Source organism: Eptatretus burgeri, chromosome 14 (assembly GCF_056783735.1).
Source record: "Eptatretus burgeri isolate ZD-2024b chromosome 14, Ebu_testis_v1, whole genome shotgun sequence".
Lineage (NCBI taxonomy): Eukaryota > Metazoa > Chordata > Myxini > Myxiniformes > Myxinidae > Eptatretus > Eptatretus burgeri.
This window is the reverse complement of record NC_140974.1, coordinates 38994662-39020772: the sequence shown is the minus strand read 5'-3', so window position 1 is coordinate 39020772 and position 26111 is coordinate 38994662. Positions and strand designations below refer to the sequence as shown.

The window sequence follows — 26111 nt, the reverse complement described above, 5'->3', positions numbered from 1 at the left end:
TAAAGTGTGTTCAATTAGAATGTAAGTACATGTGTAAATTACATACAATTAGAATGTGAGTACATGTATAAAGTATGTACAATTAGAATGTGAGTATGCAAAAAAGTGTGTACAATTAGAATGTGAGTACGCAAAAAATGTACAATTAGAATGTGAGTATGTGATTCAAGTATGTACAATTAGAATGTGAGTACGTGTATAAAGTATGTACAATTAGAATGTGATTACATGTATAAAGTACGTACAATTAGAATGTGAGTACATGTATATAGTATGTACAATTAGAATGTGAGTACGTTGAAAAGTTAAGTGTGTACAATGAGAATGTGAGTACATGTATAATGTGAGTACATGTAAAAAGTATGCACAATTATAATGTGAGTACATGTATAAAATATGTACAATTACAATATGAGTATGTGTTTAAAGAATGTACAATTACAATGTGAGTACATGTATAAAGTATGAACAATTTGAACGTGAGTACGTCTATAAAGTGTGTACAATTAGAATGTAAGTACATGAGTAAATTATGTACAATTAGAATGTAAGTACATGTGTAAAGTGTGTACAACTGGAATGTAAGTACATGTGTAAATTACGTACAATTAGAATGCGAGTTCATGTATAAAGTGTGTACAATTAGAATGTGAGTACGTCAAAAAAGTGTGTACAATGAGAATGTGAGTGTCAAAAAAGTGTGTACAATTAGAATGTGAGTACATTAAAAAAAAGTGTGTACAATTAGAATGTGAGTACATTAAAAAAAAGTGTGTACAACTAGAATGTGAGTACATCAAAAAAGTGTGTACAATTAGAATGTGAGTACATGTATAAAATATGTACAATTAGAATGTGAGTATGTGTTTAAAGAATGTACAATTACAATGTGAGTACATGTATAAAGTATGAACAATTTGAACGTGAGTACGTCCATAAAGTGTGTACAATTAGAATGTGAGTATGTCAAAAGAGTATGTACAATTAAAATGTGAGTACATGTATAAAGTGTGTACAATTAAATTGTGTACAATTTAGAATGTGAATACATGAATAAAGTGTGTACAATTGGAATGTGAGTACATGTATGAAGTGTGTACAATTAGAATGTGAGTACATGAAAAAGTATGTACAATTTCAATGTGAGTACATGTTTTAAGTATGTACAATTACAATGTGAGTAAATGTATAAAGTATGTACAATTACAACGTGAGTACATGTATAAAGTATGTACAATTAGAATGTGAGTACATGTATAAAGTATGTACAATTAGAATGTGAGTCCATGTATAAAGTATGGACAATTAGAATGTGAGTCCATGCATAAAGTATGTACAATTAGAATGTGAGTACATGTATAAACTCTGTACAATTGCAATGTGAGTACATGTATAAAGTATGTACAATTAGAATGTGAGTACATGTATAAAGTGTGTACAATTAGAATGTGAGTGCGTCTATAAAGTATGTACAATTAGAATGTGAGTACGTGTATAAAGTATGTACAATTAGAATGTGAGTACATGTATAAAGTATGTACAATTAGAATGTGAGTACGTGTATAAAGTATGTACAATTAGATTGTGAGTACGTCTGTAAAGTGTGTACAATTAGAATGCAAGTACATGTGTAAACTATGTACAATTAGAATGTGAGTCCGTCAAAAAAGTGTGTACAATTAGAATGTGAGTGTGTTTAAAGAATGTACAATTACAATGTGAGTGCATGAAAAAGTATGAACAATTAGAATGTGAGTACATGTATAAGGTATGTACAATTACAATGTGAGTACATGTATAAGGTATGTACAATTACAATGTGAGTACATGTATAAAGTATGAACAATGATAATGCGAGTATGTGTATAAAGAATGTACAATTACAATGTGAGTGAATGTATAAAGTATGAACAATTAGAATGTGAGTACATGTATAAGGTATGTTCAATTACAATGTGAGTACATGTATAAAGTATGAACAATTAGAATGTGAGTACGTTTATAAAGTTAAGTGTGCACAATTAGAATGTGAGTACATGTATAATGTAAGTACATGTTAAAAGTATGCACAATTGTAATGTGAGTACATGTATAAAGTATGAACAATTAGAACGTGAGTATGTCTATAAATTGTGTACAATTTGAATGTAAGTACATGTGGAAATTACGTACAATTAGAATGTGAGTACATGCATAAAGTATGTACCATTAGAATGTGAGTACATGTATAAAGTATGTACAATTAGAATGTGAGTACGCAAAAAAGTGTGTACAATTAGAATGTGAGTACTTGATTCAAGTATGTACAATTAGAATGTGAGTACGTGATTCAAGTATGTACAATTAGAATGTGAGTACGTGTATAAAGTATGTACAATTAGAATGTGAGTACATGTATATAGTATGTACAATTAGAATGTGAGTGTGTCGATAAAGCATGTACAATTAGAATGTGAGTACGTGTATAAAGTATGTACAATTAGAATGTGAGTAAGTGTATAAAGTATATACAATTCGAATGTGAGTACATGTCTATAAAGTATGTACAATTAGAATGTGAGTGTCGTCTATAAAGTATGTACAATTAGAATGTGAGTTCGTGTTTCAAGTATGTACAATTATAATGTGAGTACATGTATAACGTATGTACAATTAGAATGTGAATATGTGTTTCAAGTATGTACAATTCGAATGTGAGTACATGCATAAAGTATGTACAATTAGAATGTGAGTACATGTATAAAGTTTGTACAATTAGACTGTGAGTACGTGTATAAAGTATGTACAATTAGAATGTGAGTACACAAAAAAGTATGTACAATTAGAATGTGAGTTCGTGATTCAAGTATGTACATTTAGAATGTGAGTACGTGATTCAAGAATGTACAATTAGAATGTGAATACGTGTGTAAAGTATGTACAATTAGAATCTGAGTACATGTGTAAAGTATGTACAATTCGAATGCGAGTACGTGTATAAAGTATTACAATTAGAATGTGAGTACATGTATATAGTATGTACAGTTAGAATGTGAGTGTGTTGATAAAGCATGTACAAATAGAATCTGAGTACATGTGTAAAGCATGTACAAATAGAATCTGAGTACATGTGTAAAGCATGTACAATTGGAATCTGAGTACATGTGTAAAGTATGTACAATTTGAATGCGAGTACGTGTATAAAGTATGTACAATTAGAATGTGAGTATGTTTATAGTGTGTACAATTAGAATGTGAGTACATGTATATAGTATGTACAATTAGAATGTGAGTGCATCTATAAAGTATGTTCAATTAGAATGTGAGTACATGTATAAAGTATGTACAATTAGAATGTGAGTACGTGTATAAAGTATGTACAATTAGAATGTGAGTACATGCATAAAGTATGTACAATTTGAATGTGAGTACTTGTATAAAGTATGTACAATTTGAATGTGAGTACATGTATAAAGTATGTACAATTAGAATGTGAGTATGTCTATAAAGTATGTTCAATTAGAATGTGAGTACGTCAAAAAAGTGTGTACAATTAGAATGTGAGTGTGTATAAAGAATGTACAATTACAATGTGAGTGCATGTATAAAGAATGAACAATTAGAATGTGAGTCCATGTATAATGTGAGTACATGTAAAAAGTATGCACAATTATAATGTGAGTACATGTATAAAATATGTACAATTAGAATGTGCGTGTGTGTTTAAAGAATGTACAATTACAATGCGAGTTCATGTATAAAGTATGAACAATTAGAATGTGAGTACGTCTATAAAGTGTGTACAATTAGAATGTAAGTACATGTGTAATTTACGTACAATTAGAATGTGAGTTCATGTATAAAGTGTGTACAATTAGAATGTAAGTACATGTGTAAAGTGTGTACAATTAGAAAGTAAGTACATGTGTAAATTAAGTACAATTACAATGTGAGTTCATACATAAAGTGTGTACAATTAGAATGTGAGTACATGTATAAAGTTTGTCCAATTAGAATGTGAGTACGTCAAAAAAGTGTGTACAACTAGAATGTGAGCACATCAAAAAAAGTGTGTACAATTAGAATGTGAGTACATGTATAAAGTGTGTACAATTATAATGTGAGCATCAAAAAAGTGTGTTCAATTAGAATGTGAGTACATGTATAAAGTATGTACAATTAGAATGTGAGTCCATGTATAAAGTATGTACAATTAGAATGTGAGTACATGTGTAAAGTGTGTACAATTAGAATGTGAGTACATGTCTAAAGTATGTACAATTTCAATGTGAGTACATGTTTTAAGTATGTACAATTACAATGTGAGTAAATGTATAAAGTATGTACAATTACAGTGTGAGTACGTCTATACAGTATGTACAATTAGAATGTTGCTACGTCTCTAAAGTCTGCACAATTAGAATGTGAGTCCATGTATAAACTATGTACAATTACAATGTGAGTTCATGTATAAAGTGAGTTCAATGAGAATGTGAGTACATGTATAAAGTGAGTTCAATGAGAATGTGAGTACATGTATAAAGTGAGTTCAATGAGAATGTGAGTACATGTATAAAGTGAGTTCAATGAGAATGTGAGTACATGTATAAAGTGAGTTCAATGAGAATGTGAGTACATGTATAAAGTATGAACAATTAGAATGTGAGTACGTGTATAAAGAATGTACAATTACAATGTGAGTGCACGTCTAAAGTATGAACAATTAGAATGTGAGTACATGCATCAAGTATGTACAATTACTTTATGTGAGTACATGTATAAAGTATGTACAATTAGAATGTGAGTTCATGTATAAAGTGTGTACAATTATAATGTGAGTACATGTATCAAGTATGTACAATTACTTTATGTGAGTACATGTATAAAGTATGCACAATTACAATGTGAGGATGCATATCAAGTATAAAGAATTAGAATGTGAGTACATGAATAAAGTATGGGGTGGCGGGGGGGGGGGGCTTAAGAAGTAGTCGTATCGGTCCCTCCCAAGACCCTTGCATTTTGAACCAACATTTTTTAAATTTTTTTTAAATGTTGGTGAAATGACTTTTTAAATTCATTTCACCAACATCCGTGGTCTTTCTTCGAATCTTCTCTCTGTTGAACATCATCTCGCAAGCTCCTCTCCTCGTATCTTGCTTCTTTCACACACCCAATTATTATCACAGGACGTTCATGTTAATTCTTACAACATTTCGAATTGCAACCTTCACTCACGATTCTGCTTCAAAGGAGGAGTCTGTGTCTACTCCAACATCAATACACCTGCTGTACGCCTTGTGGACCTCGAATCTCCAAACTTTGATGTCATTTGGCTTAAGATTTGTCTCCCGACCATCACTATCTTTCTCTGTTTCACTGACTGCTCTCCAAGTTCTCCAAATTTAATAGCTTTCTTTGACTATCTTAACTTTTGCCATGAGGCCATGACATCCGAACACCCTCAAGCAGAATTTCTCTATCTAGGAGACTTCAATGTACACCACAGGGAGTGGCTGTAAAGAGTGAAGGTGAGCAGTGATTCTTGATTTTGGTAGTTTCATCAAAAGGGGGTTGCTGGCAGACCTAGAGGGCCCTGGGGGAAATATAGGGGGAGGGATGGACAGATCACAGACAGAGCGGGGGGGGGGCTGAAGATGAGATAATAAAAGATAGACAGACCACCGAGCTGACTGAGGTGAGAGAGTGAGAGACCAAAAGACAACCTCATTGTGGGAGATACCAATGATCCTAAATTCCTTGGTTTCCTGAGATGAGAAAGGTATGAGGTGGGAGCACCATCCCTGATGGGAGAGGAGTACTCCATCAGGCTGCAAATAAAAGCTTTGTATGTGGTCAGAAGCTCAGGTGTGCTAAGGAAGGACTTTGCACGACGGAGGATGCCCAGTCGGTGACTGGCTTTGGAGGCCAGCTCAGAAATGTGGCTTTCCTAGGCAAGATCATGGCAGATAGTGAGACCTAAAAGCTTGAATGAAAGGACTTCTTCAAGAGGATTGTTGAGAAAGTAGATGGGGGGTTTCCCAGACAGTCCTTTTGGAGAGACATCATGAGAGTGTGAGATTTGTCAGGCTTGAATGACATATTCCAAGTGTTGGACCAGCTTATGATTTTATTCAGATCTGCAGAGAGTGAAGAGACTGCTGCTTGCCGATCTGAGGGATGACAAATGTTATGGCAGAGGGTGGAGTCATGAGCCAATTGATAAAGATGATTTTCCAGAGAGTCCGAGAGATCATTGATGAAAACCAGAAAAAGCACAGGGCCCAGAACAATGCATTGATGAACTCCAGCCTGAACAGGAAGAGGTGATGAGAGAATTCCATTAAGAGTCACAAGTTGACTGTGACAGGAGAAGAAGTCTGTGAGCGAATGAGTGGAGATTGCCTTGGATACCATCGGAAGAGAGTTTGGTGAGCAGTGCGGGGTGCAAGACCTTATTGAAAGCATGCGATATGTCAAGGGAGATGGCTCTGATCTCATGTCTGGCATTGAGGACCTCCATCCATTGTTGGGAAAGCAGAAGCAGCAAGTTCTGGGTAGAGTGACCTGGTCTGAATCCAAATTGATGATCGGAAATCAGGCCGTTGGAGAAGAGGAAGGATTTGATGTTGGAAGCAATTATGAATTCCAGGATGTTGCTCATGATTGGGAGCAGGCTAATTGGTCTTAGTTGTGGGGATCATTTTTTAAACCTTTTTTATGCAGAAGTCAGGGCAGCTCACTGGATGATGGTATTGGGGAAAAGCCTTCAGGACCCACACTCTTTGATCAGAGGAAAACCATGGGGTAACCTTCCCGGGTCAGATTGCGGTCGTGTGTGTCGGGATGGTACTGAGGTGTTGTCCACCAGACAGCGGTCTCCTTGGGTCAACCTGAGGCGGTCCCTTCGGGTGGGTGCCTGGAATGTTCTATTCTGAAGAGAGGATGATCACCTGTCTCTGTTATCAACTGAGCTTAAGCGTTTGAACATCGGTATTGCAGCACTCTTTGCGTTCGGAGACTGGATTGCAGTGAGCGCATGGCATGTGGTTATACGACGATTGGTCTGGTCGTTCTGATGGTTACCATGCCCAAGGAGATGCTGTCGCTGTGTCCAATAAGCTGACTTCAATGATAATTGATGTAACACTAGTCAACGAGCGTATGATGAGACGAAGGATTCATCACACCTTGGGTGTCATTTCCCTGGTCTCTGTATATGTTCTGACTGAGGCGAGTGATCTCACTGTGAAGGACACATTCTATGCCACGCTCAAATCTGTGGTTCATCAGTGCCCCAGGTGGGATACTCTTCTCGTTTTAGGTGATTTCAATGCATCAACTGGAACTGATAGGGATGGTTATGAGACATGTGTTGGTCCCCATGGGTCTGGAACTATGAACCAGAAGAGCTCTAAGTTCCTTTGCAAGAAGGAAGTCATGGACTTAGAGTGGCTTGTTCATGGTTTCAGCACCCATTGGCTCATCACTGGACTTGGTATTCCAACGCTGATGGTGTGGCAAAGGAGATTGTCCATGTGCTCGTTGATGGTTGCTGAAGGATGATCCAGAACTGCAGGTTCCACTGGAGTGCTCAGTTCCTCAATACCGACCACAGGCTTGTTGGAGCAACTCTGAAGTTTCAGCTTAAATCCAGGAGAATGGTACCATCCCAGCCTCGGCTGGATGTTGACAAGCTCAAGGATGAGAGGGTAGTTGAGGAGTTTGTGAACAGGCTGAGTCGGGATTTGGGGGGTCTGGGTACTTTGGGGAATCCTGAAGTATTGTGGACTGCCTTCAAGACCACTGTCCTTGATGTTGCTGGTGGATGTCTGGGAACTCACCATAGGGCGAAGAAGAATTTTGTCTCCCAAGGGACACTGGATACCATTGACCAGAGTCGCAGGGCCAGGCTGAATGTCAGAGCTGAGCTGTTCAGGGAGCTGAGGCATAAAACTGTAAGTGCGCTAAGGGGTGGAGGAGGAGGCCCATGTGCAAGGAATCTGTGAGGGGATTGAGCATCACCTGTGGTCAAGTGATTCTTGTCCTAATTACAGGGGAATTCACGCATTGCCTTTATCCAAGCCCCTCCATTGGTGTACTGCAGTTGGAGCGGAGGGTGGTGGGCTCTTGACAGAGGAGTCCAAAGTGAAGGCCCACTGGGCCGGTTACTTTGAGCGGCTGTACCAGGCTGATCCACCAGCTGTTGAGTTGGATGTCAGGGTGTTACTATTCCAATTGCTGACCCTCCAATGAACTGTGATCCACCTTCGTTTGTGGAAATAGGCTGCGGTGAACCAGTTGAAATGAGTTTAAGCTTCTGAGATGTGTCGCATCCATTTTTAACTCCTGAAGGCTGGTGGAAATGCTGTACTCGTGTTGTTGCATGCAGTTCTGTGCTCTGCCCCAACTGAGTGGAGGAGGAGCCTTGTTGTCTCTCTCTGGAAAGGGAAGGGTGATCACCATGACTGCAACACCTAACCAGTGGTGACGCTGCTCTCTGTGCCAGGCAAGGTCTTTGCATGGATAATTCTTGATCGGGTTAGCCAACATCTTTTTGTGCACCAGCGCACAGAGCAGTCAGGCTTGACACCAAGAGGTCAACAATTGACCGTATCCTTGCTCTTTGGGTCCTCATCGAACGCACATGAGAGTTTCATCAGGGGCTGCTTTGCAGCCTATGTTGATCTCTGTAAAGCATTTGATTCAGTGAATCGGGATGCCCTTTGGAGGATTCTTGGTCTTCGTGGGGTGCCACCAAAACTGATCAATCTGATGTCTGAACTATACTCTGGTACTGAGAGTGCTGTGAGATGTGATGACACCATCTCTGACTTATTTGCAGTTGTTACTTGAGTGTGTCAGGGGTGTGTACTGGCCCCCAAATTTTTCAGTGCTTTATGAACTGGATTCTGGGGAGGATGTCAGAGAGATCAAGCTACTGTGTATCGTTTGTGAATGTCAAGCTCTCTGTCCTTGATTTAGCAGATGTTGCAGTCATCTTTACGGAGGCACTTGATATCCTTTTTGGGGCCTTTGAGGTGCTGAATGCGGAGTTGGAGCCACTGGGATTATGGTTTCCTGGGTCAAAACTAAGATCCAGGCTTTCAGTTACATCTTGGATGCTGCTTTCTTGTCTGTACCTGTTTGTGGCGAGGAAGTTGAGGTCACAGAGAGATTAACTTACCTTGGCAGTGATATTCATGTCTCTGCTGGCTGTGAGCCAGAGGTTAATAGACGTCTGGGTCGGGCCTGGGAATTCATGTATTCACTGGATTATGGGGTGTGGTGCTGCCAGTACCTGTGTGGGAGGATGAAAGTCTGAGTCTTCAGGTCCTTGGTGCTTCCATTCTCGCTCAACGGATGTAAGACTTGGACATTGACCAGGAATCTGAGACGACGGTGACTTAATTCCTTTTGTACCAGATCTCTTCAGAGAATCCTTGGCTATCGCTGGTCAGACTTTGTGTCCCACAAGTGGTTGCTGGGAGAGACTCAAATGAGATTTGTTACCTGCATAGTCAGTGAGCATCAGCTGCGGCTGTCTAGACATGTGGCTCATTTTCCTGATGCTGACCCTACTCACCAGATTCTCTCAGTGAGGGAGCCTCGTGAGTGGAGGAGGCCAATGGGCCAACCATATGCCTCATGGTTGCAGCAGGTTGATCAGCATCTCAAGGAGATGGGGATGGGACAGGCATCTGCCTGGGGGATGGCCAAATGGAGGCCCCTGGAATATTGATGGAAAGTGGACGCAGCGATGCACTACTACTGCACATGCTCCCACACCTGACCTGAATTGACCTGGTAATATTTGCTGATTTTCAAGCAGATGGCAGATGACCTTGAGTAAATGAGAGGGTGAATAGTCCAGAGAGAGGGTGAGCAAGAGCAGCATAACAGGTTTTTATTACACGAGGGCTGATGTCATCTGAACCAGTTAAATCAAGGCTTGCTAGCAAGCTATGCACCTTGTCAGGAGAAAATTCAAGGACCAGCTGGATGTGACTGGGTAAGCTGAGTACAGAAAGCGATGGTTTTGGGACATAAGATTTAGAAGCAAACACAGAGCTTATGCATTCAGCCTTTTCACGTGCTGTGTCAGCTGTGTGGCCATTTGAGAGAAGGCAAGGGATGGAGGAGGAACATACACCAGAAACAGACTAACGTGGATGCCACCAGGATTTTGAGGAGGGAGACATGCTTGAGTGTTGACACTTCAGATTGGAAAGATGTTGTTTCCTGGCTCTCCTGTGGGTCGACACACACTTGTTCTGAGGTTTGTGGAAGGAACTGAGATTACCCTCAGTTGGGTTTGCTTTCCATGAGGTGAAGGCAAGTTGTTTTCGGACAAATTCCTTGCCACAAGCTTCAGTATTCCATGGGTGGGTGGAAGGGGAGGACAACTGAAGACGGAGATATATATATATATATATATATATATATATATATATATATATATATATATATATATATATATATATATATATATATATATATATATATATATATATATATATATATATATATCTCGATGATATCCTGAGCAGTTGTTTTGGCCCAGGAACCAAGATACTTGAAGTCATTGAACATCTCAAGTTTTATTCCATCGTTTGATATGATTGATATATATATATATATATATATATATATATATATATATATATATATATATATATATATATATATATATATATGATGATGTCAGAGAGAGCAGTCATGGGTGACCAGTCTGGAAGTTTGATACAGTAGCTGCTTGAAATCCCTGCCAGTTGGCCTGAGTGAAATGCAAGACTCGTCTGTGCTGAGATTGTTCTCTAATAACTGCGAGAGAGATGTCTACTTTTACAAGAATGTGGTCAGCTGAACTGATTGTAACAGATGAATAACAGCAGATATTTTCTGGGAAATTGGTCAAAATCAAATCAGGAAGGGATACAGTGCCATTGGCTGTGAACCGGGTCAGGGAGTTGATAGATTGTGTCAGTCTCATTGAGTCGCAGAAGTCTTTTGCTGAAGTGCCATGGCAGGTGGGAGATTACCCACACCTAGCCAACTAGCATGATGACAATTGAAGTCACCACGTTGGAGGAAGAGAGTTTGGATGAGAGGAGAGAAGTTGGTCCATGATTTCAGAAAGCGAGACGTAAATGGAATCATCACTGTTAGGTGTGCGGAACAACACACATATAAACATGAGGTGGGAGTGGAGGGAAGCCATAGCCAGAGGATATTCCTGGGAATGTGGGGGTGTGAGGGCAGTGCATGGAGAGTGAGAAATAGAGTTTTTGATAAAGAGAGCAACTCCACCACCAGGACGAGTCTCAGGTCTATCATACTAGAAGAGGGAGTAACCAGGGAGAGAAACTAAAGAGTCAGAGATGTCTTGAAGGAGGAAAGTTCCTGTTAAGCAGATTATGTCTGGTTTATCAGTGGCTATGTTTGGACAGATCAGTCAGGTTAGAGCAAAGGCCTCAGATTTTTGAGGTCCACACTGTTAAATAAGAGGGAGGGATGAGGCTTTGTGTGCAGGGGAGAGGGAGAGGGATAGGGTAGGACAAGGGAGGAGAGGCGGAGGTCGGGAGAGTTGTTGACAGTGTAAGAGATTGCAGAAGTCGGATGGGGAGCTGGGCAACGTGATCGGTGGTGAAGGGATGAGTCTTAGTGAGGAGTAATAAGAGAGCCGGTAAAAGGGAAGTAGAAGCTTGAAGGAGGTGGGAAAATGAGTTGGAAGAGTGAGTGTGTGGGAAGGAGGCAGCTTTGTGGATATGAGAAGGGGGGTACAGCTTTGTGAGAATGGGGAGGGGGGAGATTTGAGGGAGAAGGATAAAGGGGTAGCTTTTGAGAAGGGTGTGGGGGAAGAGAGAGAAATTTGCTTTGAAGAGGGAGGAGGTGGCTGATTTGAGGGGAGGGGTGAGAGGGAAGCGTTGAGGGAGAGGGGAGATGATGAGAGCAGGCACGTCTATGGTGGCGGAAGGAGTGGTGAGCATTGGGGAGAGGGGAAGGATTAGACTTGGTATGGTGAAGAAGGGAACGGGCAAGGGGAGGCACAAGATTTGAGGGGTTGGGAAGAATGGGAGGTGTGATGAAATTTAAAGTGATGGAAAGAGGAGGAGGGAGCTTTGAGAAGGGGGAGTGCTGGGGGAGATTCGAGAGGAAGGGTTGAGGGCAGAGATTTGAAGGGGAGAGGTGACAGGGGAGATTTGAAGGAGAAGGACGAGAGGGGAGAATTGAGGGAGAAAGGTGTGGGGGGAGCTTGGGGAGGGGGAAAGAGAGGGATGTTGGCCTTGAAGAGGGAGGAGGTGGCTGAATTGAGATGGACTGATGAGAGGGAAGCTTTGAGATGGAGCGGAGACTATGAGAGCAGGCATGGTCATGGGGGAGGAGGGAGAAGGGAGGGGTGGGGAGAGGGGAAGGATGAGACTAGGTAGAGGTATTGTGAGGAGGGGAGAGGAACAACATTTAGGGGGGTGGGAAGAGGGGGTGGGTGGGGTGTGATGAAAGAGAGAGCATGTTTAAGATATTGATGAGTGTACTGAATGAGAAAGTGTGATACTTATGAGGTTGGAATTGAGTCCACGAATGTTTGAAAACCATGCAGTTTGGGATACCAGAGAGGGAGTTGTTAGTAAAGCAGAGGGCAATGGGGAGGAGCAAAGAGAGGAAGTTGGATGGGGGGCAAGATGGGAGGTGTAAAGAGGGGGTACAACTTAGGAGGAGGTAGATTTAAGGAGGTAGGATGAATTTGCACTGAAGTTGGAAAAAAATAACGAATGGAAGATGAACATGCATTCCAAAATGGGATTTTAAAAACATTGTCGGTCACATATTCATTTAAATACATTGGAGGAGGGATAGAGTTCAGAAGAATTGAGAGAATGAAGGAAGGAAGCATTGTAACAGATGGAATTTTCGACATGGGATGAAACAAAGATTGAAAATAACTCAGGTTTTTGAAGAAGGAGAAAGAAGAGGCGAGCAGAGAGAGGAAGTTGAAACATTTTTAGAAAACGTTTTTTGTTTTGTTTTGTGTTTTAACATGAGGGAAGAGGGTGCCAGATAGTGTAATAGATAGTAGAAAAATCGTGCAAATTATGATACAAGCATCAAATTTGACATTTCTGTTCTGCAGGGCTTTCTGATCAAATCTGCCCGATTGACCATTTGGAAATCCAAGATGGCCGCCAAGTTAGCCTCCCGAAGTTGACTTTTTGCTTTCTAAGAACCCATTCCAAGAAGAATCAGCCAACCTACTGGTACTAGACATAAAGAACATTGCAGACCCAACTCTAGCTGAAATGGTAGCCACACATCACCAGTGGAGCAAAGAGCAGTTCCATTCATTCATGGAGGGGCTACAGAATGAAGGTGAATGTCCTTTCTATCATCCAATCAAGAAAAGCATTGTTTCTTTCTTCAAACAAGAGCAAGCTGGGGGCAGTTCTAAGGAGAAAGTCCTAAAAGACGACTGTCAGTTGTTCTCATGACTGTTCATCTCATGCCAGAACAGGCAGTGTGACTTGCAAGAATTCTTCAAGCATGAGAATCAGTCACACCCTGCATCTCTCAGTGACAGCAACAAGCTTCATACATGTCAGAAGTCACAGCTGGCTGAAATTCTTGAAGCGCAAGTGAACATCGCAGACAGAGAACCAATGGGAGATGCAGTCATCAATGATGGCTCAGCACGTATCAATGCCCTACCTCCACGCACTTCAAAGATATTTGATGACTATGCTAAAGAAGACATCATCCCAAAGGTGGAATCCTATGGTGCCAGGTACGAGAGGGTGGACGTAGTGTTTGATGTGTACAAGAAGTCTGAAGTCCAAGGCAAAGTCGAAAAGGGGGCAAGGAAACAGAAGAAGAGTGACAGGAACCAGTAAGACCCAAAGTAACTGGAGAAGCTTTCTTCAAGATGACAGTATCAAGACTGAGCTGTTTCACTTCCTTGCGGAAAAGATGTGTGAAGCACAGATGACAAGCACAGTCGGTGTCACAAAAGGAGAAGATGCCATTAGCAACACAAGGAAGTCACTGGATGATGTGTCTCCATGTTGTCATGAAGAAGGTGATACTCGAATATTTGTACACGCCAGGGATGCAACGACGGATGGTAGCAAGTCCATTATCATTAAGGCTAATGACACGGACGTACTAGTCATAGAAATATCTGTACTGCAATCCTTACAGGAACTAGGTCTTGAGAACATGTGGATTGCCTTTGGCCAAAGAGCCAAGGCGTGATGAATTCCAGTCCATGAGGTAGTTTCTGCAATAGGGCCTGATAAAGCTTGAGGGATCCTATACTTCCATGCGTTCACTGGATGTGACGTCTTGTCTGCTTTCCGCGGTAAAGGGAAGAAAACTGCATGGCAGACTTGGAACGTCTTTGATGATGTTTCTGAAACATTCACCAATCTCAGCCAGCATCCAACATTGATTCGTGATCTTGACCTGCAGAGGCTGGAGAGATTCGTTGTCCTCATGTATGACAGATCAAGCACAGCCAATGGTGTGGACGGAGCAAGACTGGATCTCTTTTCCCGCAAGCAGAGGCCGTACAACTCAATTCCACCAATACAGGTAGCCCTCAGAGAACATGCAAAGCATGCGGCCTATCAGGCTGGGATCATCTGGGGCCAGGCAACCATCTCCAGTCCAGACACGAGCAGTCCCGCTGAATGGGGATGGACACAGAGGAGAGACGTGGCAGATATGTTGGACAACACTACCCCTATTGCAGCCAGCTGTCAGGAACTGACCAAGTGTTCCTGTACGAAAAAATGCAATCGGAGATGCAAGTGCTTTCAGTCAGGGCTCCCCTGCACAGCACTCTGCAGCTGCATATGTGGACAGTAGCAGCTGGAGAAACATTCGCATGGTATGCATAACTTTGAACATTTACCAGCCAGGGCCTGGTTGCAGAAAAGCCTTAGCTTCATATGACAATCATTAAAGTGGTGCAAAATCAGAAAAGTTTTTATTCAGGGGCGCTTTAAAAACAGGAAAATCCACTCCAGCAGGCTTGACAACATAGGAATCCACACTGAGATCATGCAAATCGGACAACTACAAATACTTATAAGCAAAAAGTCAACTTCGGGAGGCTAACTTGGCGGCCATCTTGAAAAATGGCCGCCATCTTGGATTTTCAAATGGCCAATCGGGCAGATTTGATGAGGATCCCCTGGAGAACAAATGTGCCAAATTTGATGCTTGTATCATCATTTGCATGATTCCTCTCAAAAATTGCTGTTATCTGCCCCACTAAGAGTAGAGGAAGAGTTTGAGGAAAAAGATCGTGAAGGTGAGTGGTGAAAACCTTTATGATCAAAGTTTGATTGGAAATATGGAAATGGAAGAAGACGAAGGAAGAGGAAAAGTCTGTGCAGGAAGTCACGTGGTTGTGGGAGGGAAAGGTGAGAAGGGAAAAGATAATTCCATTTTTTGTTTATTTTTCTTGTACTGTATTTAAGACATGAAACAGAGGATGTAGTTAGGAGTAATTGAGGGAGTGATAGAGGGACAACGGGGAGGAGGGCGAATTGAGTGAGTGACAGAGGGACAGTGGAACTTTTGGGTCTTCGGGGTCATTGGGGTCTTTTTGGTTCTTCAGTGACTTTTGGGTCTCCTTTTGGGCAGTCTTTTGGGTCTTCGGGGTCTTTCTTCCACATGGGAAATAATTCTTAATGATCGTCTTGACTGTGCTCCAAGGGACATTTAAGGCCTTTGAAATGTTTTTATTCCCATCCCTTGATCTGTGCCTTTCCACAACTTAGCAGATACTGTGCGACTCAAAACCATGAGCGGTGAAAGCACCGGCATCACGTCCCATATAGCCCTTACTGCACAATACTGGGAGCGATAAGTGCCGCCTGCCACATGGAACGTTCTCTCACACTTTACCAAACACAAACTGGAGTCATCAATGGTCTATGGTCGGGTGCAATGATGATAATTAATGTCGTTCAATCTTCATCTTCTTCTTTCGGCTGCTCCCGTTAGGGGTCGCCACAGCGAATCATCCGTTATGATCCGCATAATGACTTGGCACATGTTTTACGCCGGATGCCCTTCCTGACGCAACCCTGGTCGCCTCTTACGACACAGGGATATGGTACACCTATTCTAACCGGGGCATACACCGGGCCCAGTACACTGGTACTCACTTCGCCGACCTCAGAAGGATGACAGGCTGAGTCAACCTCCTGGTGTGTATTAATTCAAGCGGCCAACGGGACTTGAACTCAGGACCTTTTGGATCCCAAGCCGCTACCCTAACCACGACGCCAACACCAGGCTTAGGAAGGTAGATAAGGGCACATAGACCCCTTCAGACCCCGTTTTTTATGCCATCAGTGGTGATTAAGGTTTTGGTCAAATTTCATTGAAATCGTATTGTGTAGTTTCTGAGAAGTTTCAAGTATTTGTGGACGGACGGACTGACTGGTGACGTGCCATCCCATAAGTTCCATCGAACTACTTTACAGGTGAGCTCAAAACCATCCCTGGGAAAATTACATCAAACTAACTACAGTTGGAAGCTGACGGGGCTCAGCAACGATCCTGAAGAGAGCCCTCGGCACAAAACGTTGAGAACAGAAAACTTCACAGCTTGGTCAATGAATCGTGACCCCTTACTGAAATGAAGATGGATACTTTGAGCCCACCCTGGGAGGACACCATCCCACATTCTGAAACCCACACATGTAGATACCAATACACACACACACACACACACACACACACACACACACACACACACACACACACACACACACACACACACACACACACACACACACACACACACACACACACACACACACACACACACACACACACACACACACACACACACACTCTCTCTGACATTTATTATTGTTGATATAATGAGTTACGCTGAATGGTTGAAAACAAAATTGTGTGAATGGACATGTGCACGATGGAGGTTGAGACAACAGAGGGCGCAACATGCGCATCTGATGAATCTCCCTCAGGAGTCACTTGGGTCGATCAGCCGACACGTGTGAACGTCTGAGTGCACACGCTCCGATCCGAGGATCCCGACGTCCAACTGTGATAAAAAAACGAAACGAAAGAGACGGACAGAGCAGGTGACGGGAAGGGGCTGTTTGGCCACAATGACTGCGATGTAAACGGTGTAGCCGACGACGGATGGAATTGTCTGATCGTATAACATCGGAGCACGATTGTGCGGAGTGCGTACACTGAAAGGCAGGGGAAAAAAAGAGAATGTCTGAGTCTACGTGATCACAGACAGACACGTCCATGGATACAAAAGGGGTGTCAGGTTGAGGTTTGGAAACAACGACCTTGGCTTTACCGATATCCTCTCACGACAACGACCAAAAGGAGGTCCAGTACGTTTTCCTCGCGACGTCGCTCATCCTGTTAACCCTTCATCTCCATTCGTCGCTCCAATGCGAAAGGTAAAGGTTGGGGGCAGGGAAGGGGGGGGGGTACGCGTGATGAGTTAACCTGGAGCAATAATCAGTGCGATAACCAAAGGGACTCTCAAAGCAATCGGAAGGTGTAGCCATCGATGGTTCCAGGGGTTTTTGCCTGCGATGGTAGACTCCACAGACTAGAGTTATCGGGGGGTCGTTGCTCGTGGCCAGGAGGAGGAGGAGGAGGAGGAGGATGTGGGAGGGGTAGGAGGAATGAAGCGAGAGTCGCTCTCGGGGAGCCGAGACGTGCCCGGAATGGCAAGGTGCGCTGCATTCGTCCGCCTGGCCCAGGAGAGACGCGAGATCCGGCTTGGCTGCCTGGGAGCCGCACAGACTTCCAGTGAATTATCCTCGTCGGTGCGAGGTCTTGTTCTGCGTCTCCAGCGCCTCCGCACCGGCTGGGAGATCGACGGGCGCGAGGTTCGTGCGCGTGGGGCTCGGGGGTTTCGTGCGCAGGGGGTAGCCTATACCATGCAGCTGTTTCTATAGTGATTATCAGGGTCCACATTTGGGTTTCCCCCTTTGCCTGAGAGGGTCTCGACCTCAAGTCGGCGGATCTACTAGATGTCCACGTGCCTTAATATGATCTGCCATTCTTTCGTGTGCATGCTCGAGAGATCGGGGTTGAAATTGGCCGACCGCTTCAGTTGTAATGCCAACTGTGGTTATCTTTTCTCTCCTGAGAGTAGCTTTGTGGTTATCTTTCCGTTTTTTTGCTTTTGTGTCGATCCCGTTGGGCGCGTAAACACCTCTGGACTGCAGCATCCTCCGCTGTCTTGTTCATTCCGCCTCCATCCCGCCTACACCCTCCCTCCATCCCACCTGCAGCTCAGCTTCATCCCGCCTCGGTCCCTCTTTTCCATTCCATACTTTCGCTGTCAATCCATCCTCCTATCATATAATATTATTTTGATTATTAAACCTCCACGATCTGTCCACCTGCTCTCCACAAGGACTCTTCACCCCCTTCACTCCTCAATCCAGCTGTGCGAGGATCACCTCTTCGTTCAATCAAATAATCCATACTCCGTGTACTCAAATCTTACCGTTGCTTTCCATTTCACTTCCACGTACCTTTCCTTCTGATTCCTCGTTCATTATCTGGTGCTCGATTTCCCGAAAATGGATTGATTGCATGCTCCTAACTTTAGATCTAACAATTTATCAAGCTTATCGTGATCCTCAGGAGCCTGAGGCTTTCAAGGTGTTGCAAGGCTCAGATTGGCAGTGATGGAGGGTGACTGAGTCTGCTCACGGCATAAGGAATATTATATATATATATATATATATATATATATATATATATATATATATATATATATATAATTTTGTTTTTTTTAATCCCAGTCAGAATATTAAAAAAGAGATGGAAGTGCAATGCTTCGAAGGAGATGTCCACCTCTATAAGTTCTCCTGACTGAAGTGAAGGGTCCATATAGTAAGGGATGGTCCAATAGATGTGAAAGATGGAGGGCGAGGCAGAAAGAGATCTGGGAGGAGAGTCAGAGCACGAGGCGTGCCGAGAATTGGACCCGACTGCCTTTGGTATGCCTGCTGAGGTCGGGGGTGACGGATGAGAGGAAGTCTGCCTCCATGCAATGCCTCGCGATTTAGTAGTTGGGGTTTAAGTGGTCCATCCGCATCTTTGTTACTTTCATAAAGCACCATTCATTTGATAACACACCCGTCTATCTCAGCATCAAAAGGTCCTTTGTTCCAAACTGGCTTCTCAAGAGACACTTTTAACTTGAGGATATTTCCTTTTGTAAGGAAAGTACAATTCTGGTGGATTGTCCGTGATTGTACGTGATCTCGAAGTGAATGACCATGTGCACAGCGATATCCAGGTTCCGTAACCACGTGTAAAAGTGCAAGATGATGAGAATTCATCTGTTTCTGCATTCTAAGTGACCATTGAAGATGAGTGGTTGTGGAAAGTTGTGGTCACTCACATCAGGTTTTCCTCTGTTGACCGCCCGTTGGGTCCTTTTGTCCTGGTTTTTCCGCTTTCCTTGTTTTATTTATTTATTTATTTATTTTCATCTCGAGGATTAAAGGCTCGCGGGTTTGGTGCATCGAGCCAAGCCCGACGGGGAGGCACGAAGGACCATATCGCGATGCATCGCACGTCCCCGAACCGGCACCGCCCGGTGAGTGCTTGGCATTGCCAACTGCATGCTGCCCGCTTTTGGTCCGATGAGTCGCCCACCAACCGAAGACCACTTTGCTCTGAAGTTCGTTTGAATTCCGTTTCTAATGTATGGTTAATACCTCATGCCTCTCAATGATTCACTTGTGGACCTTGTTGGAAATTCCTTTGGTGTAAGACCATGTACGTTTGACCCTGGACCCAAGCTCACGTCTATTTTGTTTGTTGGGAAAAGGGATGGACGGTGGAGTTTTGGAACAAAAGCTTTGTGAGTTTGGAGGAGTTTGGTGGCATCAGATGACCACTTGGAATAATGGGTTCCTTTGAATAAAAGAATGAATTGTGTTGATAATTTATTAAGTAGGTAGGTTCTTCCATTACACTGGTAGAAAGTTATCTCGCACACCACGACGGATGATTTTTATGGTACTCTTATTTTTATAGCTTTTCAGCCCACGCTCTTACATGATCTGGGGGCTCACAAAAGGCAGAAGTGCGGTTGGAGGTGGGATGGGTCGGGGGCGGGGGGGGGGGTCTGGCAGTGGTGGTGATGTGAGTGGTGGAAGTCAGGTAGCATTTAATGTGGAACTCAACATTTCTCACCCGATAGGATTACACACACCGTCAAATACACCAGGAATCTGGTGTAATCCTCGGAGTGCATAATAACCGCCCATGGCTCGACCGGACTTGCTGATCGTGTCACCCTGATGACACAGCTTGGTGTGACTGCTTGTTCACTTGCGAGATAGATACGTGCAGTGATTACCCGCCACCCCACCCCCAACCCTTTGTGCTTATTGTAATTAATCAGTTTTATCTCGTGTTTTTTTTAACAAAAATAGTCAAATAAATTTTCCACATATAATTTATCATTACTTCGTCTGCATCATAATTGCTGAGAGCGCAGCTGTGCCGATGATGCAATGCCCCCTGTTTCCAGTAAGCAGGTACTCATTTTGCCGACCTGAGAATGATGACAGGTTGAGTCAGCCCACGTGATGTTATTTAATGGAGAGACAGGGGCTCAAACTCAGGATCATAAGATCTGAAGGCAGCCACCTTAACTACTGAGTGAACACCAGGCTTTCCACATGTCGTAAACACCATAGACTGATCGTGCACCTCTCTGTCATTTGCTGTCAAAGGCTCAACCACAAACATAATTATATTCATTTTAAACACATATTTTGGTGCATTGGAGGCAGATGTAACGACATTGACAAATGTGCTTACTTTTGCGGGAAATTAAACGAACTCTTGTTTTGGAGTAGAGTAAGTGGGGCAAGACGCCCCCATCTCCCAGGTAACCTTACCTTTATCCAACCTCCCATATAAGCTCCTCTATCCTGGTTCAATGTTCAGTCCGCACCAAACGCTCTCCAGCTAATGGTATAGTGGGAAAATTCAAAAGATAATTGTTCACTTTTCAAAACAAAAGGGTGTGTGTGTGTGTGTGTGTGTGTGTGTGTGTGTGTGTGTGTGTGTGTGTGTGTGTGTGTGTGTGTGTGTGTGTGTGTGGACACATCATGTGTGCAGAAAATGAAAGACTGGAGAAGCCAACCATGATGATCATGGGTATAGTTGAGGGAAGAAGAAGAAGGAGAAGAAGAAGAAGAGGAAGAGGAAGACCTTGTATGTGCTGGATGGATGGGGTAAAGGCTGCAACCAAGCTCTTTGCCAGAGCTTCGAGAAGCAGAGTAGAACAGGGATGTTTGGAGAAATCTGATCATTCATGTCATCACAGGTCGGAAACAACTTGACAAAACTAGATAACTCTGTGTGTATATATTTATATATACTGGCAGGGTATGCTTACACATTGTGTGTAGCATTGTACACATTGTGTAAGCACAGGAACAGTGTCTCCCAATTACCTCGGGTCACTCACCTGGATTTGATTTTTCATTTATTTATATTTTCATGTGTGGATGCTGTATGCCGATTCTGTGATTTTTTTTTCCCGGTGCACTGGCTTCAGTATCCATCAGCACACAAAATTTCAGCTTTCTACATCACCCAGAAAACACCGATCTTCAATATCAGTCAGTCACTCAGTGGTTAGAAAGAGCTTTATAGAGGGTTGTGCAGAGCCAACTGACACATTTCAGACCACTCTCCTGTCTGAGGGGTGGGGTGTGAAGTTTTGGGGTTGTGGGACTATTTTTCTAAGACGATGCACTACAACAGGTGGAGGCCACCTTCTTGATGTTATCTATTATAAATAATAAAATTTCAAGCTTTGAACATATACTTCATGTGTTTCAATTATCGCATTTCCAAATGTGTCAGTCGGCTCTGCACCACTATATATATATATATATATATATATATATATATATATATATATATATATATATATATATATATATATATATATACATACATACATACATACATACATACATACATACATACATACATACATACATACATAAACAGTGGGGAGAACAAGTATTTGAGACACTGCCGATTTTGCAGGTTTTCCCACTTACAAAGCACGTAGAGGTCTGTAATTTTTTTATCAGAGTTACACTTCAACTGTGAAAGACGGAATCGAAAACAAAAATCCTGAAAATCACATTGTATGATTTTTAAATAATTAATTTGCATTTTATTGCATTAAATAAGTATTTGATACATCAGAAAAACAGAATTTAATATTTGGTACAGAAACCTTTGTTTGCAATTTCAGAGATCAGACGTTTCCTGTAGTTCTTAACCAGGTTTGCACAGACTGCAGCAGGGATTTTGGCCCACTCCTCCATACAGATCTTTTCCAGATCCTTCAGGTTTCGGGGCTGTCGCTGGGCAACACAGATTTCAGCTCCCTCCAAAGATTTTCTATTGGGTTCAGGTCTGGAGACTGGCGAGGCCACTCCAGGACCTTGAGATGCTTCTTACGGAGCCACTCATTAGTTGCCCTGGCTGTGTGTTTCGGGTCGTTGTCATGCTGGAAGACCCAGCCATGCCCCATCTTCAATGCTCTTGTTGAGGGAAGGAGGTTGTTGGCCAAGATCTCGCGATACATGGCCCCATCCATCCTCCTCTCAATACGATGCAGTCGTCCTGTCCCCTTTGCAGAAAAGCATCCCCAAAGAATGATATTTCCACCTCCATGCTTCATGGTTGAGATGGTGTTCTTGTGGTTGTACTAATCCTTCTTCCTCCAAACACGGCGAGTGGAGTTTAAACCAAAAAGCTCTATTTTGGTCTCATCAGACCACATAACCTTCTCCCATTCCTCCTCTGGATCATCCAGATGGTCATTGGCAAACTTCAGACGGGCCTGGACATGCGCTGGCTTGAGCAGAGGGACCTTGCATGCCCTGCAGGATTTTAATCCATGACGGCGTAGTGTGTTACTTATGGTTTTCTTTGATACTGTGGTCCCAGCTCTCTTCAGGTCATTGACCAGGTCCTGCCGTGTTGTTCTGGGCTGATCCCTCACCTTTCTCATGATCATTGAGGCTCCTCGAGGTGAGATCTTGCATGGAGACCAGACCGAGGGAGATTGACTGTTATCTTGAATTTCCATTTTCTAATAATTGCACCAACAGTTGTTGCCTTCTCACCAAGCTGCTTGCCTATTGTCCTGTCACCCATCCCAACCTTGTGCAAGTCTACAATTTTGTCCCTGTCCTTAGACAGCTCTCTGGTCTTGCCCATTGTGGAGAGGTTGGAGCCTGATTGATTGAGTGTGGACAGCTGTCTTTTATGCAGATAACGAGTTCAAACAGGTGCAGTTAATACAGGTAATGAGTGGAGAATGGGAGGGCTTCTTTAAGACAAAACTAACAGGTCTGTGAGAGCCGGAATTCTTACTGGTTGGTAGGTGATCAAATACTTATTTCATGCAATAAAATGCCAATTCATTATTTAAAAATCATGCAATGTGATTTTCAGGATTTTTGCTTCAGATTCCGTCTTTCACAGTTGAAGTGTACCTATGATAAAAATTGCAGACCTCTACGTGCTTTGTAAGTGGGAAAACCTGCAAAATCGGCAGTGTATCAAATACTTGTTCTCCCCATTGTGAAAAAAAAATATATATATATATATATATATATATATATATATATATATATATATATATATATATATATATATATATATATATATATATATATATATATGCCTGGTGTTGGCGCAGTGGTTAGGGCAGCGGCTTGGGATCCAAAAGGTCCTGAGTTCAAGCCCCGTTGGGCTACTGAATTAATACACCAGGGGGTTGACTCAGCCTGTCATCCTTCTGAGGTCGGCGAAATGAGTACCAGTGTACTGGGCCGGTGTTTACCCCGGTTAAAATAGGTGTACCAGATCCCTGTGTCGCAAGAGGCGACCAGGGTTGCGTCAGGAAGGGAATCCGGTGTAAAACGTGCCAAATCACTATGCGGATCATATGGATGATCCGCTGTGGCGGCCCTTTCCGTGAGCAGCCGAAAGAAGAAGAAGAAGATATATATATATATATATATATATATATATATATATATATATATATATATATATATATATATATATATATATATATATATATATATATATATATATATATATATATATACACGGGCCCGTAGGTGCGTGCCAGTAAGTGCAGCTTTGTTCCTTCGCTCTCATAAACGACGACTGGATTGGGGCATTGTTTCAATTTGATCGGACCAACTGTATCATAAATGGCCAGAACTTGGGAAACACCTGGGAAACATACTCAGGTCCCCAGCGTCAATTGTGACATCATATCAAACGAAGAAGAAGAATTGTGACGCCCCCTCTCACCCCTCCTCTCTCGCCCCTCTCTCTCACCCCCACTCTCACCCCCTCTCCCGTCCCCCTCTCTCGCCCCTCCTCTCTCGAATTGTGACGCCCCCTCTCTCTCGTCCCTTCTCTCTCAATCCCCCCCCCTGCCAAACCTTGGGATTAATTAATAATTTGAACAATTAATTCAAACCTTGGGAAAAAACAGCTTTCAAACCTTGGGAAACAGCTGAAACGTATGAAGAACGACATCAAACCCTGAAAAGGCACATTTTTCCCAGCGTCAATTGTCCCCAGGGTCAATTGTGACATCATACCAAACGAAGAAGAAGAATAATTGTGACGTCAATCGTGCAAAAAATATAAAATTATTAAAAAAAACATTAATTGTGATGTTATTCGTGATGTCATAGCACCGTGTCTTGTCATAGTTTGACAGATAAATTGCCGTAACTTGGGAACCGCTTGTCCGATTAATATTGTTACGTTTGAGGGGGGGTAATTCAAAGGGTAATTAGGATGTTTAATTAGGTATGCCATGCTGTTCGAGTGTACCAGGATCTCGATGTAATAAGTAGCAATTCAGTGGTGATAAGTTGTCTAGTAAATGTCCATTTCTTCAAGGGGGAAATGATAATTGTCACGTAATTAGATAGGACACGGGATAGGGTAAGTGTGTCTGCGTAAACCCCTTTTAGTAGTCCCTGGAGGCTTGCCGTGACGTCACAGGACAGTGCTGCGGATGGCTCCGCCCCGTGATCACGATTGGCGGAAGGCGACGGCGCAGGGCCAATAAAATGACTCGATTGGAAGTGACGAGGATGGGAGGATAAAAAGGTTCTGTTCGGGGTCGAAAAGGAAGAGGAAGAAGATCGGGACAGAAAAACTGTTCTGGTGGAGGCTGTTGTGCTGGGAGCGTGCTGTGTTGTTGGCTGATTCGATCCTGGTTTTAATCGTGTCTCGAGGCCTTCCTGTGCCTCGTGCCTCACCTTGGTTGGCTCTGGGGTTCTGCTGGCTCGGAGTACGGGGTCGAACGGCGGGCGGACCTGCCTCCCTCTCCTGCTCGCAACTTGGCGCCAGAACTGGTTCCCTGGCGGCTGTGAGCGGACTTGGGCCAGGACCAGGAGGTCGACAGCACCACGGTGTCTCCTGCCCCTGACGAGCGCAACGCCAGCTCGTCCGCCGCCAATCCAGGGACTGTTGCGTCCACACCACGGGCCAGCCTGACCACCAGGACCAGCTACGTTGTGTGTGTGTGTGTGTGTGTGTGTGTGTGTGTGTGTGTGTGTGTGTGTGTGTGTGTGTGTGTGTGTGTGTGTGTGTGTGTGTGTACCTGGCGCCTTAGAGGGTTTGAGATTTGTATATTCATTGGAATTGTTTGTGTTTTCCCCACGCCCGAACCCACACCACCATCCCGTCGAATCGCCCTGGATCCCTCCTCTTGTCGAGTCTTGTTATTTCTGGTTAGAGAAATAAACATCATCAACTCAGTGAAAAGCGACTCGTGCCACCTTCCTCATCCCGTTTGCGGTGGAGCGATTTAGAACCGCCATCTTTGGGTTATAAATAAATAAACCGCCTCCATCATTTCGGCTCATTCTACGTTAGCGGGACTGTTCAAGTCCCGTGGACGTTACAATATCAAACCTTGAAAAGGCACATACTCAGGTCCCCAGCGTCGATTGTGACGTCATACCAAACAAAGAAGAAGAAGAATTGTGACGTCAATCATGCAAAAATAAATAAATAAG

At 43.0% G+C, this 26111-nt stretch overlaps 1 protein-coding gene and 1 long non-coding RNA gene across 2 annotated transcripts in view; one reads left to right on the top strand and one right to left on the bottom strand.

Annotated features, from left to right (window-relative positions):
• Positions 1-17562, bottom strand: part of LOC147012995 (uncharacterized) — a 70596-nt gene extending 53034 nt beyond the window's left edge. The window contains exon 1 of the mRNA XM_085854421.1: positions 17319-17562. The gene's annotated coding sequence lies outside the window, so the exon portion shown is untranslated. The remainder of the gene's footprint in view (positions 1-17318) is intronic.
• Positions 17563-17573: 11 nt separating this feature from the next.
• The window catches only part of LOC147012994 (uncharacterized), a 119083-nt gene continuing 110545 nt past the window's right edge, over positions 17574-26111 (top strand). Inside the window, exon 1 of the long non-coding RNA XR_015051146.1 lies at positions 17574-17873. This is a non-coding gene — a long non-coding RNA (uncharacterized LOC147012994). The remainder of the gene's footprint in view (positions 17874-26111) is intronic.